This window comes from Chlorocebus sabaeus, chromosome 21, assembly GCF_047675955.1.
Source record: "Chlorocebus sabaeus isolate Y175 chromosome 21, mChlSab1.0.hap1, whole genome shotgun sequence".
NCBI lineage: Eukaryota > Metazoa > Chordata > Mammalia > Primates > Cercopithecidae > Chlorocebus > Chlorocebus sabaeus.
Window position 1 is genome coordinate 60,430,055 of NC_132924.1, and position 8,988 is coordinate 60,439,042.

Consider the following 8,988-nt stretch of genomic DNA (forward strand, 5'->3'; position numbering starts at 1 on the left):
TGTGTGGTGGCAGGCACCTGTAATCCCAGCTACTCGGGAGGCTGAGGTGGGATAATCACTTGAACCCGGAAGGCACCTGGGCAACAGAGTGAGGGACTCTGCCAAAAATAAATAAAAAATACATGATGGGAAAGTTTTTCCTCACCTACAGTGTGAGGAAATCTAGGCTCTTGATTTCCATGCTCCTGAATGTCTCTCCATTTGGGAACATATACCTCTCCTTGCAGTTCATCTGCAAGAGACTCCCTCTCATTCACTGAAAACTTTGGCCCATAGCTCACCAGCTTCCTCTCCAATACAGTACACTGCCATGGATCAGGTCAATATCCACATGTACAATTGTCCCTCAGTATCCATGGAGGATTGATTCCAGGACTCCTGATGATACCAAAATCCACAATCCACAGATGTTCAAGTCCCTTATATAAAATGGCATAGAATTTGCATATAACCTATGCGCACCCTCCTGTGTGCTTTAAATCATCTCTAGATTACTCATACCAAATATGAAATAAATGCTATATAAATAGTTCCTATACTGTATTGCTTTATTTTTATTGTCATATGGTTCATATTTATATTTATCTATTTTTGAGAATATTTTTGGTCTGTGGTTGGTTGAGTTTGTGGATGTGGAACCCATGGCTGTGGAGGGCCAACTGAATAACCACCCAACAACAGGCTTCTCAATTCCTCCTCATCCCACTCATCTTCATCCTTTGTCCTTGTCAGCTCCCCAGTCCCTGGCTGCTGTATCCTCTAATCTTCTTAGATGATTAGGAAGATTTACATGTTTTTCCTTGCAAGTCTTTTTTTTTTTTGAAATCGTGCTTCCTTTTGAATACTTAATTCACACTGTTTCCTCTCTTGGATGCTACTATGGTAACAATCAGGTCCCCACCTCTCAAGAACATTGCATCTGACCAGCTGAGAGCCAGCGTGAGAGCCAGCCTGAACATGGGCCCCAAGCCAGGGTTTTTGGAATAACAAGGAACAGCAAAAACCAGCCTTTCCCTTCACTTAGAAAGGAAGTATGAATAGGAGGGCCCCCATCTCCACTGTCCAAACAGAAAACCAGGAGTTCAGTGCCAACATGGAAAACAAAATGTATCAGGAATGAAGTACAGTACCCCCTCACATACTCAAGGTCAAAATGGGTTTGGGGAAATATTTATTTGACCATCTGGCTTCTTCTAATAGGCATGGCCCCATACCAGCATTCTTAAAAGAAGATATTTTCATTCTTCTTACATTTCCTAAAGGGGTATAAAATCTACTAAAAGGGATAAAATAACTCAGAGTAAATCAGCTCACTCAAAAGAATCATTCCTGGATAATCATTTTTGGTTGCTGAGATTATTCAGCACATTACTTCAAAGTGGCAAAATTCAGGGCAATCTGAGAAAAGAGAATTAAAAAGTGGTGGCCACGTTTGCTGACATGTTTATGTAGGACACACATAACACAACTCCCATTTTTTTCAGTGTGTATGTCAAGAGCCCAAGATCCCTGATCATCAAAATAAGTTATTTTGTGCATTACAGTACACAGGACAACAGAGGGAATGACACTTTCTTGGAGGGTATTGCAGGAAGTCAGGGACCCCGAACAGAGGGACCAGCTGGAGCTGTGGCAGAAGAACATAAATTGTGAAGATTTCGGCCAGGCACAGTGGCTCACACCTGTAATCTCAGCACTTTGGGAGGCCGGATCACCTGAGGTTGGGAGTTCAAGACCAGCCTGACCAACATGGAGAAACCCCATCTCTACTAAAAATACAAAAAATTAGCCAGGCGTGGTGGTGCATGCCTGTAATCCCAGCTACTAGGGAGGCTGAGGCGAGAGAATTGCTTGAACCCTGGAGGCAGAGGTTGCAGTGAGCCAAGATTGTGGCACTGCACTCCAACCTGGGCAACAAGAAAGAGACTCCGTCTCAAAAAAAGAAAAAAATTGTGAAGATTTCATGGATATTTATCAGTTCTTAAATAATACTTTTATAATTTCTTATACCTGTCTTTACTTTAATCTCTTAATCCTATTATCTTTGTAAACTAAGGATATATGTCACCTCAGGACCACTGTGATAATTGTGTTAACTGTACAAATTGATTGTAAAACATGTGTGTTTGTACAATATGAAGTCAGTGCACCTTAAAAAAGAACAGAATAAGTGATTTTTAGGGAACAAAGGAAGACAACGATAAAGTGTGACTGCCTGCGAGGTCAGGCAAAAAGAGCCACATTTTTCTTCTTGCAGAGAGCCTATAAACAGATGTGCAAGTAGGAGAGATATCGCTAAATCCTTTTCCTAGCAAGAAATATTAATATTAATACCCTGGGAAAGGAATGCATTCCTGGGGGGAGGTCTGTAAACGGCTGCTCTGGGAGTGGCTGTCTTATACAGTTGAGATGAGGACTGAGATATGCCCTGGTCTTCTGTGGTACCTTCAGGCTTACTAGGGTGGGAAAAACTCTGCCCTGGTAAATTTATGGTCAGACTGGTCCTCTGCTCTCAAACCCTGTTTTCTGTTATTTAAGATGTTTATCAAGATAATACGTGCACCACTGAACATAGACCCTTATCAGTAGTTCTGCTTTTGCCCTTTGCCTTGTGATCTCTGTTAGACCCTTATTAGTAGTTCTGCTTTTTGCCCTTTGAAGCATGTGATCTTTGTACTTACTCCCTGTTCTTACACCCCGTCCCCTTTTTAAAACCCTTAATAAAAACTTGCTGATTTGAGGCTCAGGAGGGCATCATGGTCCTATGGATATGTGATGTCACCCCCGGTGGCACAGCTGTGAAATTCGTCTCTTTGTACTCTTTATTTCTCAGCCAGCCAACATTTATGGAAAATAGAAAGAACCTATGTTCAAATATTGGGGGTGGGTTCTCCCAATAGGAGGTGACTGAAAGGCACTGTGCAAAAGGCCTATATCACTCTGTAGTGAAAGGACTGGAGCCCAGTGCCTTGTGGCCTTCATTAACTTATCTCCACCTCTTCTTTGGTTGCAGTGGCCTCAGTGGGAGCAGTTTCTTCTATGTGTTCTGCTGACTTCTCCTCTTCCTCCTCCTCATCCTCTTGGGGATACAGATGCAGGTATTTCTACATGCATTCCTGCATGACCCAGAATTGTTCTACACAGTCTTTCCCCTTGAGATCCCCTGCACTATAGTGGAAGCAGAAAAAGGCCAACTTGAACTGTTCCCCACAGGGACCACTGGCCATGCCCCCAAGGCATGGGCAGTTCCAGTTAATGTCTTCATTTGGCAGCATCAGTCCGTACTGAGTATGGATCGTTGGGGTCATCAGCCACCAGCTCTACATTGCTTGGAGTTTTATGGTCATCTTTGGTCACAAATATGATTCCATCCTTCCCTTCCTGCTGGCAGTAGGGCATGGCTGCGGCATACAGACCAGTGCTTAGACTTTGCAGAAGTGGCCACAGCAGCTGCCTCATTTTTTTTACAACCTTTTAAAATTAAGTATGATACACATACTCTAAAGTGTACAACTCATATGTGCATAGTTTAATTATCACAAAGCAATGACACCCAGGCAACCAAATCAAGAAATAACCATTACTACCAGAAGTCCCCCTCTTGTCCTTTATGGAGAATCAACCACTGTCCTGACTTCTAACACCGTAGATTTTGTAGATTCCCTTTATGAGTTAGGGAACTTCTTTTCTATTCCTGTTTTTATCATGAATGTGTTTAATTTTATCAAATGGCTTTCTCTACAAGATGATCATTTTTTTTCCCGTTTATTAATGTGTGGATTACACAGACAGATTTCTGAATGTTAAATTAACATTGCAATTCCTGGAATAAACCCAACTTGGTTGTGATGTATTTTATCCCTTTTACATATTGCTAGGTTTGGTTTACTACTATTTTGTTTAAGATTTTTACATCTATGTTCATAAGTGACACAGACTTACAATTTTTCTTTCTTGTAATATCTTTGTTGAGTTTTAGCATCAGACTGTGATAGCCAAAGTGAGAACTTTGGATTTTATTTTCAGTGTGATAGGAAACTATTTGAGGTTTTCATATAGTGCTGATAAGAAAAAAAATCTCAGATATTAAGAGGGAAAGAAAGCAATTTAGAAAACAGCACAGAATAAGATCACTTTGTGTAAATTAGAAACGTGTGTGTGTGTGTGTGTGTTGCATTTTTTAAGTTGTTAGAACTAAAACTAAGAATTATTGACAATTGATGTTAACAGGGGTGATAAGGGAGTTTTGATTTTGTGTTGTTTGACATTTTTTCACCATATATATGCATTACTTTTATTTAAAAACATAAACAAGAAGAGAAAGTATCAAATGGAAAAGAAGAAAATAAGGGCAGTTTGTTGACCCTAAAACTCTCTCACAGCCAGAGACAGTAGTGAATAGTTGACAGTACCTGGTTTGAGGGCTGGCAACTGGACCTTGTCTCTGAAGCTCAGTTCATCTGGAAAGTGAGGATGATATTGTCCACCTTAGGACTGTGTGAAGATTTCATCAGTTACTGTGCTTGGGCCATAGTTCTGATTCAAGTAATGGGGATTCTCCAAGCAGCTGTAGCTACAGTATGACAAAATTATTGTGCGTATGTATTAGAACATAGCATAACAGTAGTGTATGTGAGGACAAATGAGGACTACTAAGTAGAGAAGAAGGTGGCTGGGGGGTCAAATGGGGAAGGGAGGGAAATGGGTAGGAGAAAAGAACTTAAGAAGGCACTGTAGTGAAGGCTGTAACTCAACACCCTGCCCCCTCAGCTGGTACCTCAGGAAGAACAGGAGCCACAGTAGGCCTGGCCAGGAGAGAGTTCACAGACTGACACAATATCTTAGTCCATTTGTGTTGCTGTAACAAAATACCTGAGAATGGGTAATTTATAAAGAACAGAAATTCCTTCCTTTCTTTCCCTTCCTTTCCCTTTCCTCCCCTTCCCTCCCCTTCCCTTCCCTTCCCTTCCCCTCCCGTAACCTCCCCTTTCCTTCCCTTCCTTTCTTTTCTTTCTTTCTTTCTGAGTTTCACTCTTGTTGCCCACGCTGGAGTACAGTGGCATGATCTTGGCTCACTGCAACCTCTGCCTCCTGGATGCAAGGGATTCTCCTGCCTCAGCCTCCCGAGTAGCTGGGATTACAGGCACCTGCCACCACACCTGGCTAATTTTTGTATTTTTAGTAGAGATGGGGTTTCACCATGTTGGCCAGGCTGGTCTCAAACTCCTGACCTCAGGTGATCCGCCCACATCGACCTCTCAAAGTATTGGGATTACAGGTGTGAGCCACTGTCCCCAGGCAGAAATTTATTTCTTACAGTCCTGGAGGATGGGAAGTCCAAGATCAAGATGTTAGCAGGTCTAGTGTCTAGAGAGAGCCCATTCTTCATAGATGGCGCCGTCTAGGTGTCTTCACATGGTAGAAGGGCAGAAATGCAAAAAGGGACAATTGCTAGTTCCTCCAGCCTTTTTATAAGGTTGTTAATCCCGTTCATGGGAGTTCCACTCCCAAAGGCTCTACCTCTTAATACTATCACATTGGTAATTTAGTTTCAACACATGAAAATTTGGGGGACACAGTTAGACCATAGGATGCAATGAGAGATACTAGCCTGGACCCAGAGCTCTTGGAGACAATTTGGTACCTATGGAATGGCTGAGAAAATTCTGGTGGTGGTCATGGTGGTGTGGGTATAAGCTGTGGACACAGAAATAAATACCTCCTGTGGCCTTAAATTTCACAGTAAGGGAAAAAGAATGCTGAATTCCCCAGGGGATTGTCAGTGCCAGCATGCAGTCTATTTTGCATGATTTAAATGTTACATGGTTCATTAATTAAAACTCTTAAGAGTTAAAAAAAAAAAAAGCAGACACATACATTATGCATGCATATTTTCTATGTTTCTGTGTTTCCAAAGAGATCACGTCCACCACGTTTTGTGTCTTGATGAGTATGGGCAGATGTGGAATTCCTTGACTGTGCACCCTTCTCCTGGATATCTCTGGGGTTGGGGGAACACTGCCACTGAGCCTCTATTTATGTAACTGTTAAATGAGGAGAGCAAGAGAACATACCCCATAGGGTTGATGTGAGGATTACATAAAGTAGTTCATGTGAAGTTATCAACAACTTTTACATCTAGTAAGTGCCTTGTTAATGTCAACTATGAGGCTGATAAGAAAGAAGGAGAAGGAGGAAGCATTTCTTTTGACTGGATCTTGGTCAAGTCATTAGTTGTACCCCTCACATGTAATCATGTAAATCATGTTAATTACATTTTGGAAAAAATTAACTCAAATCCCCTATTTACATCAGCAAACTAGACAGAGATACTGAGGACTGGACAGGGAGAAAATGAGAGGGACTTGTGAAACTGCTAGAAGGTTTGAGGGAGGAGAACCAGAGCAGATATTCCTAGAAACCTTTTGTTTTTTTAATTTCAGGAGGTGCACATGACACTTGTATCTTCTACTGCAGGCACACCTTCTGTGTTATAACCTAATGGCACTACTTGCTGTGTGGAGTGTGTGCCCCCACAGTTCTCACCTTTGTGCCTTGGCTCAGGGTGTGCCTCCTTCCAACTCTTCAACCCAACCCTAACCATCTCTCAAGAATCGGCTCAGACCCGTGACGGAAGTTACATCTCCTTTCCCAACTCCCTGACTTTACATAGCTGTTTATTTCTTTTATTTCTCTCATTTTTATTTTTTCTTCAACTTTTAAGTTCCAGGGTACATGTGCAGGATGTGCAGGTTTGTTATATAGGTAAATGTATGCCACAGTGGTTTGCTGCACAGATCAACCCACCACCTAGGTATGAAGCCCAGAATCCATTATGCCATTATGTAGCTGTTCCTTTCTATTCCTCTTCTGTCTTCCTTAGGCATTCACTTTTGTATCTCCTTCAACTGACTATAAGCATCCTGAAGACAGGAAGTATGTCCTTTTCTTGTTTCTTCCACTTCTCTGCTTCTTGCGCACAGTAGACATGCACTAATTAGCAGTTTAATGAATGGTTAATGTATTCAGTTAGGCTTTTCTCAGCAGCAGCCTCTATTCAGCACGTTTCTGCTACTACTCCCCTCCCTGCCTAGAAATCCCAGGGGGAGGAGCTCATCCCAGCTGTCCCTGCCTGGTCGTCTGACTTCTCCCACCACACTGCCTGAATTGGGCCCCTCCATGACTCCTCACTGTCCTGCAGCCCATGGGTAGCCATCTCCCTGTACCAATATCATCATCATTCACCAGAAAAAACAATGCACCCTTTATCACACACAAGTCTTACTTATTTGAAATATCAGGTTAATGCAAAAGTAATTGCAGCTCTTGTCATTAACTTTTTTTTCTTTTTTGAGACGGAGTCTCGCTCTGTCACCCAGGCTGGAGTGCAGTGGCACAATCTCGGCTCACTACAACCTCTGCCTCCCGGTTTCAAGCAATTCTCTGCCTCAGCCTCCCGAGTAGCTAGGATTACAGGCACCCTCCACCACGCCCGGCTAATTTTTTTATTTTTAGTAGAGATGGGGTTTCACCATCTTGGCCAGGCTGGTCTTCAGCTCCTGACTTCAGGTGATCCACCCGCCTCGGCCTCCCAAAGTGCTGGGATTACAGGCGTGAGCCACCGTGCCTGGCCTCGCCATTACTTTTAATGGCCAAAACCACAGTTACTTTTGTGCCAACATAATAACTGTGCAGGATCTCTGGTGGGCTCCTCTGGTGGAGTTTCATAAACATCTTCCTCCTGCTTAGGAGAAAGTGATAACATGGTTGAGACAAACCACAGCCTCCAGGAGCCTCTTGTTCTCTGAAGTGGAATCGGTTTGGAGATTTGGGTGCAGTTCTGCCTAAAACAATAAGGAGTGCGTTGGCGTGGCTCTTTGACCAGAATGAGGCTTGGCAGATAGCGCTTGACTTAGGGCCCCTCCACCTAGGTCCACCCATGCTCCAACTGCCACTCTCCTAACTGTCGCTCAGAACATTACCTCTCAGTCCCAGCGCCTGCCCAGGCTTTGGATGACTTACCACTAGCTCAGGACCTGGGAGAGCTACTTGAGGGCCAAGTGAAAGCTTCATTTTGTGATTCAGGCACCAGCCAAATATAGTTTCATGAGGAAAACTCAGTTGCCTGTGGCTTTGTTCTTGTTTTTGAGTGCTTTGAAAATCTTGCTGCCTCTCCCGCTTCTGATTTGCAAGACACTGGAGAGGAAATCAACTTGGTTATCTGAGCATCCTGTAGTGCCTCTCAGCTCTGCGTGAAGACTGCTTTCCTCGGAGGAGTCCAAACTTTATCAAAAAGAGAAATATTTCCTTTTCTCTTCACGATGTAAATATCTTTTTCTGTTATTATATAAGTAATAGATGCTCATTGTAAAAAATTCATACTATTCAGAGTGTGTTTCCCGACTCTGCTGGGTCAGAGATGATCATATGAACGGTTTATAGTATATCTTTCCAGTCTCGGGAAGTGTGTGTGTGTGTGTGTGTGTGGATGTAGGTACAACATTAATGTGATCTTGCTCAATGTTATTTTCTAATGTTAGTTTTTAAATTTAAAAGTGTGTAAAAGTGAACTCTCCACATCAATCCATATATATCTGCCTTTTCCTGTGCCAAAGTTAATTTAACCATTCCCCTGCTGATGGATATTTAAACTGTTTAAAATTTTTTTGTAGTTACAAACAATGAACGGTGTAATGAACTTCCTTATGCATGTATCTTTGTCTATTTGTATGGATAGGTTTGTGGGATACATTTCTAAAAATGTAACTGTTGGGGCTAAAGTAAGACACATTTTGAATTCTGATAGACGCTGCTAAATTGCCACCGACCCGGCAAAAGTTTATGCCCCCATGAGGGTGTCCCAGGACTGATATTAGGCAAGTGGGCACAGTGCTTAGGACTCACGATAGTTTTAGGGGCCATAAACACATTTTAATTTTTTAAAGCAGGAGAAAAAAGTGAATGTAATAATGAATATGTAATAGATAA

The 8,988-nt window shown here is 42.4% G+C and overlaps 1 pseudogene; it reads right to left on the reverse strand.

Annotated features, from left to right (window-relative positions):
* Window positions 1–2,672: 2,672 nt before the first annotated feature.
* Window positions 2,673–4,582, reverse strand: LOC103226562 (mitochondrial intermembrane space import and assembly protein 40 pseudogene; annotated as a pseudogene).
* Between the last annotated feature and the right edge of the window lie 4,406 nt (window positions 4,583–8,988).